Below are 14,066 nucleotides of genomic sequence, written 5' to 3' on the forward strand. Positions count from 1 at the left end.
GGCAGAGGACGGAGCCAAGATCTTTTCTTGTCAGTAGGGATGAGGCAGTGCAGAAAAGGGACAGGACCATACAAATAGCAGAAATAGTGTGGCCAGCAGGGACAGGGAAGGGATCTTACCCCTGTGCTCGGCACTGGTGAGGCCGCCCCTCGATTCCTGGGTTCAGTTTTGGGCCCCTCACTGCAAAAAGGCCATTGAATGACTCGAGCGTGTCCAGAGAAGGGCAACGGAGCTGGTGCAGGGTCTGGAGCACAGGTGTGATGGGGAGCGGCTGAGGGAACTGGGGGGGTTTAGTGTGGAGAAGAGGAGGCTGAGGGGAGACCTCATGGCCCTCTCCAACTGCCTGAAAGGAGGGTGCAGAGAGGGGGGATGAGTCTCTTGAGCCAAGGAACCAGCGCCAGGACAAGAGGGAATGGCCTCAAGCTGCGCCAGGGCAGGGTCAGACTGGCTCTTAGGAAGGATTTCTTTGCAGAAGGGGTTGTTGGGCGTTGGAATGGGCTGCCCAGGGCAGGGGGGGAGTCCCCATCCCTGGAGGGGTTGAAGAGTCGGGCTGACCCAGCGCTGAGGGGTCTGGTGGAGTTGGGAAAGGTCAGTGTGAGGTTCATGGTTGGACTGGAGGATCTTCAAGGTCTTTTCCAACCTTGATGATTCTGGGATTCTGTGAAATACTTTGAAAATCTAGTCTATGGTGACCAAAAACCACCCTGTCAATTCATACCTGCTGTTAACATCGCAGGCTGTTTTGAGAGAGGTCTGCTGTTTTCCTCAGGAATCCATCAAATGGGAAGTGGCTCTATTAACATAAATACTTGTGCATCCCACGCTGTATTAAACTGAATTCCAGTTTCCAAGAGAAGTTTGACATTAGTTGCTAGCACACATCATCACTGAAATGTATCATTCTCTGTTTCCTACATAATAAAAAATTAAAGACTCTCAAATTACTAATTAGATGGCATTGTTTAAATAAGTGTGCACAGAAGCAATGGCCAAAACAAAGGAGTTCTAATTTTAATGAAAAGGCAACAATTTATGACTAATATTTGAAGGGTTGTACCAAGCAGGGAGTATAAAATTCTGTTAGGAAAACAGAAGCACAAAGCTAAAAAACAAATTCACAATCAAAGGTTTTAAATCAGCAGTGTGGGATCCCTGACTTAAAAATCAGCAATAATATCAACTAGATTCAAATTAATCTATCGTATTAGCAAAAAGGTGTGCTCCCAGCTTCACAGGCAATACTCCTCGTCGCAGCTTTCCCAGGCAAAGCTTTTACTCTGTCATTGTACCTACGTGACTCCTTTGCACACTAGGAAAGCTCGGGGATGCAACGGGTGAAATGGAGCCGCATATCTGCGGGCTCAAGCAGGCAGCTACATCCATGGTCTCACGCCGGCACAGGTTCTTTTCAAGGACTCCAGAAATTTCATTTTTTCTTTAAATACGAACTGAAGATTCAGCAGCAGTCACCCAAGGAAATTCCTGCACAGCCCAAACCACCTGCTTCATTAACCACAAGAATTGCATTTACACCCAAGAATGATACTATCTACAGGCATAAAATAAACACAGGGGTACAGCAAAGCAAGCCTAAAAGTTATAGGAATCTTGGTCTTATTTTCTAACACTTGTTCATGGTAAAGTCAGCACCTCAATGCGATGGAAAGGGCACGTTGTCTTGTCTGGTACCTCCTCAGCCGGGAGCGATGCCGTGGTTCCCCCGAAGCCCCAGCATACGCTTCCAGCTCCGCTCTGCACTAACAGCCCTTGTTACACTCTCACACCAGCTATTTGTACATCATGACAGGCCTAATTTTTGCTTCCCATGTCCTGCAGCAGGCTGGGCTTTAGCAAAAACCCCGTCATTTTCTTAAATTAACAGGAAAACTAATTGCTCTCATAAACGAAGGTGTATCTGAACCTGAAGGAAAGATGAAGAGGACAATGAAATAGCAAGCTTTGATATACAGAACACATCTATAAAAGTAGGTAAGGGAGGACAGGCAAAAATAATCACTTCCTCTCCCAGCAGACAAGCCTCCAAGATCCCCTCTGCCAAATAAATAGGAAATTTTAAGAGAAATTCAATATTTAAAATACATTATGCCTACTGCAGCCCTTTCATATAAAATGTAATAATCCTAAAAATAGAAGCAGTCAAGCCTCCCTGACAAGGTTTTTACTTAAGTATTTGCACAATCATTTTTCATCTCGGATGTATTTCGCTGGGAAGAGGAATAACTTCTAATCTGCCTGCAAGAGCAGCATCACTCACAACCGCAGCCCGGAGAGGGGATGCAGAGGAAGGTCTGCGGCTGCAGCAAATCTTAAGGAGTTTTGTAAATCCTGCTTGTGCTGGCAATACTGGAAGGGGCCGCACAGGATGGAAGAGAGGAGGTATTCCAGTGAGATCTCTTTGTTTTGTCCTCCACAATTACATCCTCTTGTATCTTAGGCTTACGGCCTCACCCCCACTCAGAAATGTCAAATATCAGGCCATGCACACACAGGCAAACCCAAGGACAGCAGAGATCCACCTAAGGATCCTACCACAGCGATTGTTACTTTCTAAGAATATATTGAAATACAGCCAGAGGTGGACTTAAAGCAACATAACTTCTCAGGGCAGATGGCAGTTTCCTATTTTCTAGCACTTCCCCATTTATCCTGACTAGACATAAGCATGGCAGTAACAACAAAGTTTTATCAACTTCTTGAAAATTCTTCCTATTTCAACATAAGACAACTGATTGGGCAAGTAAACCAGAGCATGTATATATGGTCTAAATGTGTCAGATACTCAGTAGTCTCATAATCCAAATTATTCTATAAGGAAAACAATATAAGGAAGAGAAAAAAAATATTTGAACTAGGAAAGTAAACGCTAAAATCCAACGCTACCACCCTTCCCCACCAAGAATGCAGCCACACACAGACTGTGTCTATACCCAGAAATACGACGGGAAAAATTAAACAGGGTGTAACAACAACAAACAGAACAAAAAAAAATAATCTATTCAGATCCTCCCACTATCCGATTCCTTCAATGCTGATTGTTGGAATTAACATACATCCAAAGCCCAAAACTCAAGATGTAGGTTCCCTGCCACTTCTTACCTTTGCTAGCACTCACTACGTGAGGCACCCAAGGACTTCAGCGCATTATAAAAACCAGTTCTTTCTTCAGTTCTCACCATTACTTTTAAGTGGCACCAAAGCCAAAACCCAGAGCTACAAGGACTTTTCTTCTATAAAATTGATCCCTGCAAAGGTTTTATCCAAGAAGCCTAACAACAGCCTCGCAAGGGAAATATCAATCATTCCATTTCAGGGATGTGGAAAACCAATATCCAGACAAGCTACAGATCTTGCTTGAAGTCATACACAAGTCAGCTCCTATGTCATGCACAGTCCGTGTCCACGTCCCTGCTTTTGTCTTTCCCTTGTCTTGATGGAGACTCTTCATCTTAAATCTAAAAACTACCTTAGCAGACTGCAAAAGGGCTCATTTCCAAGACAGAAAAACACAACTTTGCCTCCAACAACTATTTATATTGAAATACCCTACTGAACAAGAGAATTTTCCACAATCAAAGGGTTTGAAAGCTCTCTAGCTGCTTCTTGCTAAGTTTTAACCATTATTATTCAGGACTAACTTCCCAAACAGAGCTTGTAAACAATTGCAAAGTGGCAAATAAGCACAGGGGGTTAGCCCAAAAGTCTCTGCAAGTTTTTTAAGTAGACCTGTTGTTTAAGGGAAAAAAATGGGTGGGGAAAAAGGAAGAATCTAGTTACTGCGGCTGAATGAGCACTGAAAATGTGAGGGCTTTCGTTTTTTTCAAATCCCACAGGTAATTCTAGTGTCTGTGCTGAATAAAACTGGTCAACTCTGCCGCAGATACTCAGCAGTCCGTGGGCTACAGCAGTTACATCCATAATTCATGTCATTTACACATCTACCTGCTGCTTGGGAAAGACGAGCCCAGAGAGACATGACATAGGGAAGAGTTTTTTTACTTCCTTTACTCTCATTTATGTCCTTCCCCCCACCCCCCCCAAAAAAAAAAAAAAAAAAAGAAGAGGCTGAAGAAGCAGAATAGTGATTAATCCCAGAAGCGTAAGAAAAACTTGTTGCTTTATTCCGGCAAAAGAGAATAAAAACGGATTGATGTGGTTCAGATGGGGGTGACAAGAAATGTGTGGCCCAAGCAGCTGAAAGGCAGAGGTGGTAAGTGGGTATTTTGACTAAAGCATCATTTCCCACACGCCATGAGGGCAGTGTCTTCCATGCAAGCCCCTGGCCGCCAACTGTCCACACCCACATAGGCACACTCACAGAAATCAAGTCTTCCACCTCATTTTTAAAAGTTAAAGATAATAATTTACCCTTGCAGTTACCAGTTTGGAACCACAGGGAAACACATACCCCTTTCTAAACTTCAAACAATAGTCAAGATCGTTTAGATGTTTCAAAACTGTATGTTGGCGAACTTGGAAAACTTCTTAAATAAGTCTGATAAATGGAGAAAGTTGACTATAGGAAAGAAAAGTGCTTAATTAACCCTATACTAAATCAAGTAGGCTACATTTTCTTACTGAGCAATTACTATCACTATTAGCAGATGATAACTAGCTGGGGGTCATGTCGTGGAACACTCCAGTACGTGAAGTACCATGCATTTAGTTTGTATGCAATTAAGACCATTTCATTGTCTCATCAGGTTCCCTGTGACACCCAATTAAGTAATAATACAAGGAAAGTGCTCTTAATTAATGAGGAAAATCCTCTGCAAGCTAGACACAGGTGTGTATATCTCAAGTAGAGCCTGAAATAGTTGAATAGATCATTTAATCTTTATTACAAAAAAAAAAACCCTGTCAAATTTGTATCTAATTACCTCAATAGCAGGATTCTTTCTGATTTCTTCCAAGGAGGTTACATTTCCTTGCAATATTCAGCAATCAAGTGGTTTATAAAAAGAGTGGTTGCAAGTGAGCACAATTTGCACATCGTTATTCCCGGTTTTTCACAAATTGGTTTAAATCATCTTTCTTCTTGCAGTGTTTTTTCAAAACAACCTCCTCTATTGGCACTGAATGAGCACATTTGTATTTATTTCCAAGCAGATGCTTTTCAGTGTATTTTAAAACATTCTCTCAACCAACTAAAAATACACCAACACAAGACCATATCACATATCCATTGTCTCTGACCTATACAGCTACAGGATCACTGAACGTCTGATGGACAGAAAGGAGTCAGGTGAAGTGAAGTTGGCCCATCTTTCAGATCCAAGCTTATCTGGAGACACAAGAGAGACTTGGTACCTGGGCAGGGGCTTAAGCCCTGTTATTTTCAACAGTCATGCATTTTTCACAGACAATTGTTACTCTCATACTAGAAAAGAATATTTCCAAACCACAAAACATAAGCAATAGTAATGTTCACCTCCTGGTATGGCATTTTCCACTATTTATTTCTGGTTTTCTTTTGTACGATGTCTACTCGATACAAAGTTTTCTTCAAAAGAGGGATGAGGTTTCCACTTGTGAAACTTCTACCTAAATCAAATACATCCCTTATAAACTACAGGCATGGATGTTATTTTTCTAAGAAGCAAAAAGATCTTTTTAAGGTCTAATCCTGTAAGTCTCCATAAGGCCATCCCCAAGAGTTGGTGTTTACATGTATTTGTGCATATACAACCAGTTAAGTTCAAAACCCGGTTGAGGACAGATTTATAGATACTATCTGAAACACTCACATAAAAGTCTTCTTCTTATACACAGCTACGCTATTTGGGTTGAGATAAATGAAAGCCCATAATAGCTAGCAATGCTAGATTAGTGCAACATCTTCAACGTTTTGTGGTATCTGTCAAGGACAATGTCGTACAGAGGCTATAGCAAGAAAACGATACCAGAAAAAGTCAGAATATCATCCTAGGTCTCTTTCTTACACGCTTCAGTAAGCAGAATGGCAAAATTTAACTGCAAAGAATGACATTTCCATCAAATACAGTAGTTCTGTACCCAAATTCCTCCAGCTAAATAAAATGGATGTGTGTCTTTCAATGCATTAAACACACAGGACCATTCTTCGTAACTGTACGTAGAATTGTGTATCCATAAAGTGCAGCTGGCATGGACAACTTCAATAAAGGTTATCTCCCACCTTCCATTGCTTGGTTTCAGTGACATTGCAACCTGAATAAATTTTAATTGTTCAAGCCAGTTTTCTACCTTTGGAGTCTGACTCGTAATGTATTTTGCAGGACTTCAACCCTGAGAAGCTGGATCTGGTCTGCTTCTTCTGAGACTAAGGAAATCCAGACTTTATCTGATTATTTTGTATCCAAAATTTGGTTACAGGACTTGGCCAGAAAGTGAGACAAAGTTAATAGACACTAAAGATGTGTTTTTAACTGTGCTCATAAAAATCAGCCCTAACTGGCCAAATTATAGATCTCTGAAAACTGCAGCTTTTACAGGTTCATTTGCACAATTAAACACAGAATACTTCATCATCCTCCTCCTCCTCCACTCAGGCCGTTTACGTACACCAGCAGCAGGCACCCTACTCCATCCCCACAGGCTCAGCACACGGGGTCTTTGTGACTCCCCATTATTGTGTTCTTTGGTGCCCAGAATTCAGGATTTTTCCAATCTCAGCATCCTCCAACATCAAATAAAATAAAATAGCAAGAAACATCAGATAGCATGAGTCCCTTCTAACAGTTACTTTGCACAAATAGTATCAACCTCACACTATTTATGTTAGAGCTGTTTCAAAGCTATTCAAAGTCTTAATGATAAACATAGTTTCGTATTATAAATTTTTATTTTTCATATTTCTAGTTCATTAAAGCCTAGTATGATTGCAAAGCCACACAACAAAAAGAGAAATTCCAGCAATGATAGTACATGATATTTTAGAACTGATATTTCACACTCGCTTTTTTTTTTTTTGCTGGGACAACTATCTTAACCTGTTCAAGAACCAAACTAGCCTTAAGAGTGAATAAAGCTGTTGTCTGCAGGACTCTCACCCTCTCAGCTGAAGAAGTTGGATGGCATATAGTATAGACAAAAAGAAACTGCAAGACCAGCAGGTACGGTCTTGCCATCAAGCATGAAGACGAATATTGCCCCAAGGAACTGGTCTTTCCTAGCTTCCTCCATGGAGATTCTCCATGACGCTCAACTGAAAACTCTTTCTAGCTGATTAATCAACTGTGTAATCTTCATTTTCTGGACACTCAAGGCCAAATCTGCAAGTTAGATGCTGAGACCAGGCAATCGCATCTGTGGTCAACAGAGCTTTGTATTGAACATATGGAGTGATATGAAGATGCAAAGATTCTCTGAAAACACCTGCCTCGGGCAGCTCAAGAAAGAAATGTGGTATTTGTGAGCAATTATTTTTCTGATGAATATTTAACTGTCCTCTTTGGACCTTAATTCCTCCACGGTAAAATGGGGACGCATTAAATGAGAATTAACTTATCGCGCTCCTGCTTGTGAAGCGGCCTGATCCCGCACTCAAACTCAGCCCGATTGCATGAAGAAGGGATTTCTCACATATATTTCCAGCACGGGTGGCCCACTCTTTCCATGTAGCTGTGCTCAGCTACACAAGAAGAACCCGTGTCCGCTGCCCAATAATCTGCTTCCAAACAGATGGACAGCTTAGTTAATCTGGTGCAAGCACAGCCTTTATCAGCTTCCACCTGCAAGCCCAGCTCAGGGTAGCGCACCAGGCAGCGCAGATCTATTCTTCCAGCTCCTCACTCCACCTCTGCACTGCCACAGCAAAACGTGACCCTTTTTATTTTTATTTAAACATCACCATCTTGGTGTGTTTATGCCACACCAAGAAATAGGTGTGTCTCAGCAAAGAGAACATGACTAAAACTCCTCTGAGGAAATGTAGCTCTGAGCACCACTGTGTCCATAAGCTCCTGCGCTCGTTTCCAGCCTCATCTTTTCCTCCTCCCTGCAAGCATCGTCACTGCCAGACCACCACATCTGGTTGCCACTGCTGCAGGCGACACTGAAACGTTGGGAAATCCTAAATTTCTTCCCCTGACTGAGAAAAAGGTATAGAAACAAACACCTAAATTCCCACTTTAGGGGCAAACATGGGCAGGAATTGCAAGAAACCTTATTTGCAGGAGACAGGGGAAGGGCAGGGAGGGAGGCACGTGAAAATATGCACTTGTTTTTCTTCCCAAGCTCCTCAAGCACAGTCACCTCCCCTGGGCGCTCAGCCTTCCACCTCTTCAGCTCTTTTTCCCCCAGATGGCAAAGGAGACCGGCTTTCTAGAAACGCAAATCTTCTTTACAGCACAATAAAGGTCTTTGATTTTTAAAAAAAATAAATTAAAAAGTAACTATCCAGGCTACACTAGCCTGTCCAAAGTCTTCCACAGCAGACCCCTATAGGGAAATGTTGCTAAAGAGGACAGAGCTGTCAACCTGTACTTTCATAACCTCCCACCCCAGTTTCTTTCATCACTTAGGTTCTTCCCTAAGCCCTAAATCTCTTACCTCAGCTACTCATTTTCAGCTCTTGAAAGTTTTGGTACAAAGAAGCCACTGAGACAATTTTTTTTCTTTTGATCAATCATGTCCCACTGTTCAGAAAACAGGTTAAAAACCATTAGTCTTGCTTATGTTACCCAAACGCTAGGATCTTATTTTTCCTATAATTTATTTAGCACTGAATCCCTTGACAATACATCTAAAGTATTCTTAGATCACTTCAAATATCACTCAAACCAGCAGTTTTGATTGTGAGGCAGAACAGGCAGAAACAGGTTTTAGATGCAGACAAAGCCTCATCAATGCATGTGGCACATTTTCTGAAAACTGCTATGAATAGGGTCCGACTGGCACCTCGGTGAAGCCTGGCTTCAATGACCACAACAGATCATCTGGAGACATCCAGATACTATAATACATCACCTGGAGCCGGTGGAATTAAATAGAGCCTTTGTCTTGCTGCTCACATGCCTTACAGTATTCTTCATTGCATCGTTTTAGCTGGTGCTGACATGCACTTCAAACTCCATTTCACAAAGTTTTCTGAATTATTTTCCAAAGGCACAGCAGTCAGAGGTAAACACTCAGGATGAGATCACTTTGGGAAGAAAGTTAGTTTACAGATGGTTTGTAAATAGCAATTATACAGGTGGTTGCATTTCATCAAGCCCTCTCTCAACTGATCCTAAATTGAGATCGCCAGCCACCACCCATCGCCCCGTGAGCATCATCAAAATTCAAAACAGTCCAGGTTTCCACGTGTATTTTGCAGCTTTTAGAGATTCCCTGTTACAAACGAATACTAAAAAAAAAAACTTTTACCCTTAACTCTCAGCAATACAATGCCATTCCCATAGTCAACATGTGCTCGACAACATTCTTAGGGCCTGTCTTCAGCTTGCAGTTAATTTGAGCTATAACCCCCAACTGCCCTTACTATCCTGTACAGAAATTTTTTAACTAGAACGAGATAGTGATTTTAATGTAAAGGTTGGCCCATTAAGTAAAAACTAATGTTTCAATTAGCAAACTCCATCACCTCCTCACACAACCTCTGTAACATGGCCACAGGTTAACGGCGCCTGGTGCCTTTCCACAATTCTTTCTGCCGGGGAAGAAAAGATGTGTTCACAGTTTCATCAATTTAAAGGTCAAGAAGAGACCACAGCTTCACTGAAATTCCTCTCCTGCCTACCACATGCCATTAAATACCAGCCACAAACTGAACCTAATACTCGAAAAGAACACACTCTCTGTTGGCCTACACAGTTTTAAAAGAAAAGTGATCAAATAAGGGAATTTCTTGAGATGGGAAGTGCTCTTTTTTGTTGGATCATTCATTACAACGGGCAGTCCACCTCCCTAATAAACTGCCCAATTTCCCCTTTAAAACTCCGATTTTAGGTACAACTTCCTTGGATGCAGAGGATGACACTCAGTGCCTGGAATTTTTTCTCTGTGATGCTACTGCAGTCAAGTGCTCCCTCTGATAAACTAAACAGACTTAGCTCTAAGCTTCTCTGCCATGTTTTTTCTAGCCCTCAGACTATTTTTGTGTTTCTTCTGTTCCCCTACAGGTTATCCAAGAGCTATTTCAAGACATTGAAATGGAAATCATACACAATCTTCCCGTACTTAAGTCATGAGTACCAAATACAGAAATGAGATTTGTTCTCTTCTAAATATTTTCTTGTTCGTAAACCTAAAAAAAAGTAAAAAGCATTTGCTTTTTTTGCTACAGCATCAACCCTAGTGTTTACACTAACCTGCTTTGCCCACCACTGACCTTTTAATCCCTTTCAGCATTACTACTCGTAATACTACTCGTAATTACTATTCCTTCTTCCACCCCATTCTGTAAGCACGGTTTACAACTCTTACCTCCCGCAGTATTGCTTTGCATCTTTTTTATTCTCCTGTTTGAATATAGCTTAAATCTAACACAAAGGTGCCAAACCCAAGGTACCAAGCAATCAGAACCACCTCAGATGACAATACCTGCCCTCGATGAGCACATCTAAGCAGGAGAGCTGAATGGTCTCCACTGTCCCTCCAGCCTGGGCAGTCGGGGAGCAGGAGACTCCACCAAGGTGTCCGTCTGCTCCCCGTGTTTAACAGGTCAGGATTTACTGCTTTGCTCCTCTGTATGACATGTCACCCACAAACAGTACTGGTGACACTACCTTCAGAGCACTAATAAAAATACTGCTGGGTCCACTGCTAGTTTGTTGAATCACAGAATCACAGACTGGTTTGGGTTGGAAGGGACCTCAAAGATCATCCAGTTCCAACCCCCCTGCCATGGGCAGGGCCACCTTCCACTAGCCCAGCTTGCCCAAAGCCCCGTCCAACCTGGCCTTGAACCCTTCCAGGGAGGGGGCAGCCACAGCTTCTCTGGGCAACCTGTGCCAGGGCCTCACCACCCTCACAGGGAACAATTTCTACCTTGTATCTAATCTAAATCTCCCCTTTTTCAGTTTAAACCCATTCCCCCTCGTCCTATCCCTCCCCCCCTGATGACGAGTCCCTCCCCCCCTTTCCTGTAGCCCCTTTCAGTCCTGGGAGGCCACTCTAAGGTCTCCCCAGAGATGAAACGTTTCTAAAACTCCATCCATTTGACCACAATAACCTGTCAATGGCCATTGTTTGAAGCCAACTGCTGCTCTTAATGTGATTAATATCATCTTCATTTGATAACATACCACCAGTTTTCTTAATCAGAATGTCATAAATGTCATAGAATATCACTCAGTATTAAAATGCCTCAGAAGTCACAGTTCGCTGGGACAGAATTTAAAGAACAGCTTCATCTGTTGATACATCCCCAGAGGTTTTAGCGCAGCACCCGGCCTGCAGGCACCGCAGGACAAGGGCTACTGCTTAGTGCTGCTGCTCTCCTTACAGCTACTTAATTTGCAAACAGTCATTTGAGCACAGTCAACCCGATTTAATTTCCTAGTGAAGAAGTAAACTGGCAGCTTATTTAGGCATTATTAACTTAATATTAACTTGACAGTAACTTGCAATGTAGATCTGCTCTAACAAGACTGAGTTCAAGTCTTTAAGCACTCTTATTATTTGAGGTTTGGCTGTCTCTCAATGCTCTTACATGAAGATATTTTTAAGAAGTGTTTATTGCATGCCCATGTATACCAGGCAGAATCCCAAACAGGTAAGTTGAAAACAATAACCTTTGAAAAATGGATTTTCACAGCTTTTAAGAGATAGAAGTTTTGAGAAGCTGAAGAACCTGAAGTGAAAACCCACATAAAAACACAATGGTGTCTTTAACCTTTAATGATGGGTTCTTATCCGTTCTGTGCATTTTTGCAAAGACCAACTAGTTACTCAGTGACCACCTGCCAGCTAAAAACTCAAAACTAATCGCCCAGCACTATTGAAGGCATGGGTCCGGCACCATCCAGGATGAAGAGCACACATCAGACAACCTGTCACCAAAAATCCACCACAACAGGAGTCCTGCAAGTCCAAACACATTTTGTTATTTCTATGAGAATAAAATCACAGCAATTTGAGTCCTGACAATTACACTGTTATTAAGACAAACATCCTCTTTAAACACCTCTTATCAGATAAACAGCTTTATTGTATCTATTGCTGCATCCAACTTCTACAAAAAGGTTCAAAGCAGATGATAATTTCCTTCAAGCAGCAGTTGCTATGAAATTGCAGTATGGACCTCCATCTTATCACTCCCTTTCTGTTCTGCTAAAAGGGTCCCAAAAAAAAGAGAATGTAACTGCTATGTGCCTGTACTAACCATCTCTGTCATAACAGCACACATTAATACAAGTTTATTTTATTGTACTGATTCTTCTATGAAATGTGAAAAATATAGTAAAAATATAGTGCATTCAAGACTTCCAAAGAGAAAAAGAATTAGAGCATTCCCTGCAAATTTCAGTTTATCCTTTGCTAAACCGTAATATGCTTTTAGTTCAAGAATGTGTGACTCCTGCTACATCACTTCACTAATGAGTCTCTACACAACACTTTAAACAGCTGCACTTTCAGAGAGTAAGAACATATTGCACTATTGGTGCCTTTAAGACAGTCACCCAGATGAAAATCAGCATTAAGATAAAAATCAGCCGCTTCTGGTCAGATACATTAGAGATAGATAGTGCAATCATCCTGAAAACAAACAGAGTAAGCTAAGGAAACTTAGAGGTAAATTTTAGAAGGACTCAAACTATAATTAGGGTGCGAAAATGAAGATTACAGCACACAGTCTTTCCTGCTGTGGCAACAAACATATGCTTATAGCAGAGATATTTTCACGTCCATTGTCCCAGATGATCTGAAATTTATTTTTGAATACAGTCTTTTCATTTTCCTCTTCGTTTTAGTACGTGAGAACAAAATCCTGAGGTTCTGTTATTAATGTGTATTACAGGCACAATGTCAAACAGGAATAAATTATCCTTGTAAACAAAAACTTCTAAGACTAAATGCTGAAGGAGCAGCACTTCTAATGGCTAAGCTCAATTTTCCAGGCATTCTGGAAAACAGAACTGGTTTTAAAAATAAAAATGCGTTTTAAAAATAAAAGCGTACCTGCACTTTTTTCTTCTGAAATTAGAGGGATACACAGTTGTCTTCAAAAAACTATTTTTAAAGGCTTCCAGCTACCTAACTTCCCTGGGTTATCTGATAACATTTTGCCCTCGTTTCCTAGTTTTAATTGGTTTTGTTTCTTCATTTTTGTATGTTGCCTACAAATACAGAAGTGAACCAAATCAGGAAGAAATTATCAGGGTTAATTATACATAACAAAGAAATCTTGAGTGCTATTTGTGGCGGCAGCGGATTTTTATCCCCTCTCTAAGTATGAGACATTCAATAAAACAAACACAAAAGGTGAACCCAGGAACTGTGTCTCTGTTGATTCAGGTACTTTTGGGGGGAGGTTTAGTACATAGTCTCTGAATCCCCTACACAGAGTCTCTCTTTTCTCAGGTGCTGCCCAATTTTTCTTATTTCTTACTGTACTCAGGCTACTTGAAATGGATGTAAAATGCCTGGGGTTTTTTATCATCTCTCAGGCTACTGATGGTTCTTACTGTTACCACTCTGGCAGGAAGCACGGCTCCCAGAAAGCTGCTCCAATTAAAACAGATTTCCGCTCTCAGTACCAGGAATAGACTCTGGATACTCCCCAATAATCTTAAAATGGATACTCCCATTAAATTATTTCAATATAAAAAGATTTGCAGAGACTACTGATCTCTAACAAAGCATCCGTGTTTTGTCTTGAGAACACATTTTAAGTAAATTTAATCTCTGGATTTTTTTCTGCTCCCTCTTTACTAAATGGCAAGATCCCTAAGAGTACAACAAGCTCCCGGTGTCACCTTCTCAAGTCAACAAAAGAAATACTGCACTGCTATAACTTAAAAAAAAAAGGGACTTGTCTTGCTAGAAGTCCCAGAAGGTGCCAAACACTATTCCTGAGCTTATTCTTCCCCTACTAATTAATGTTTTGCAAGGTTTTCTTAGTT

The 14,066-nt window shown here is 41.3% G+C and overlaps 1 protein-coding gene across 6 annotated transcripts in view; it reads right to left on the reverse strand.

The window, feature by feature from the left end:
* FAM168A (family with sequence similarity 168 member A) overlaps window positions 1-14,066 on the reverse strand; it is a 226,631-nt gene that overhangs the window by 197,656 nt on the left and 14,909 nt on the right. The window contains exon 1 of one of the 6 annotated variants that reach the window (XM_074860548.1): window positions 8,968-8,983. The exons of the other annotated variants lie outside the window; for them this stretch is intronic. The gene's annotated coding sequence lies outside the window, so the exon portion shown is untranslated. Of the gene's footprint in view, window positions 1-8,967; window positions 8,984-14,066 lie in introns of those variants that run through there. 6 annotated transcript variants of the gene reach the window in all.

Source organism: Strix uralensis, chromosome 2 (assembly GCF_047716275.1).
Source record: "Strix uralensis isolate ZFMK-TIS-50842 chromosome 2, bStrUra1, whole genome shotgun sequence".
In the NCBI taxonomy this organism is placed as follows: domain Eukaryota; kingdom Metazoa; phylum Chordata; class Aves; order Strigiformes; family Strigidae; genus Strix; species Strix uralensis.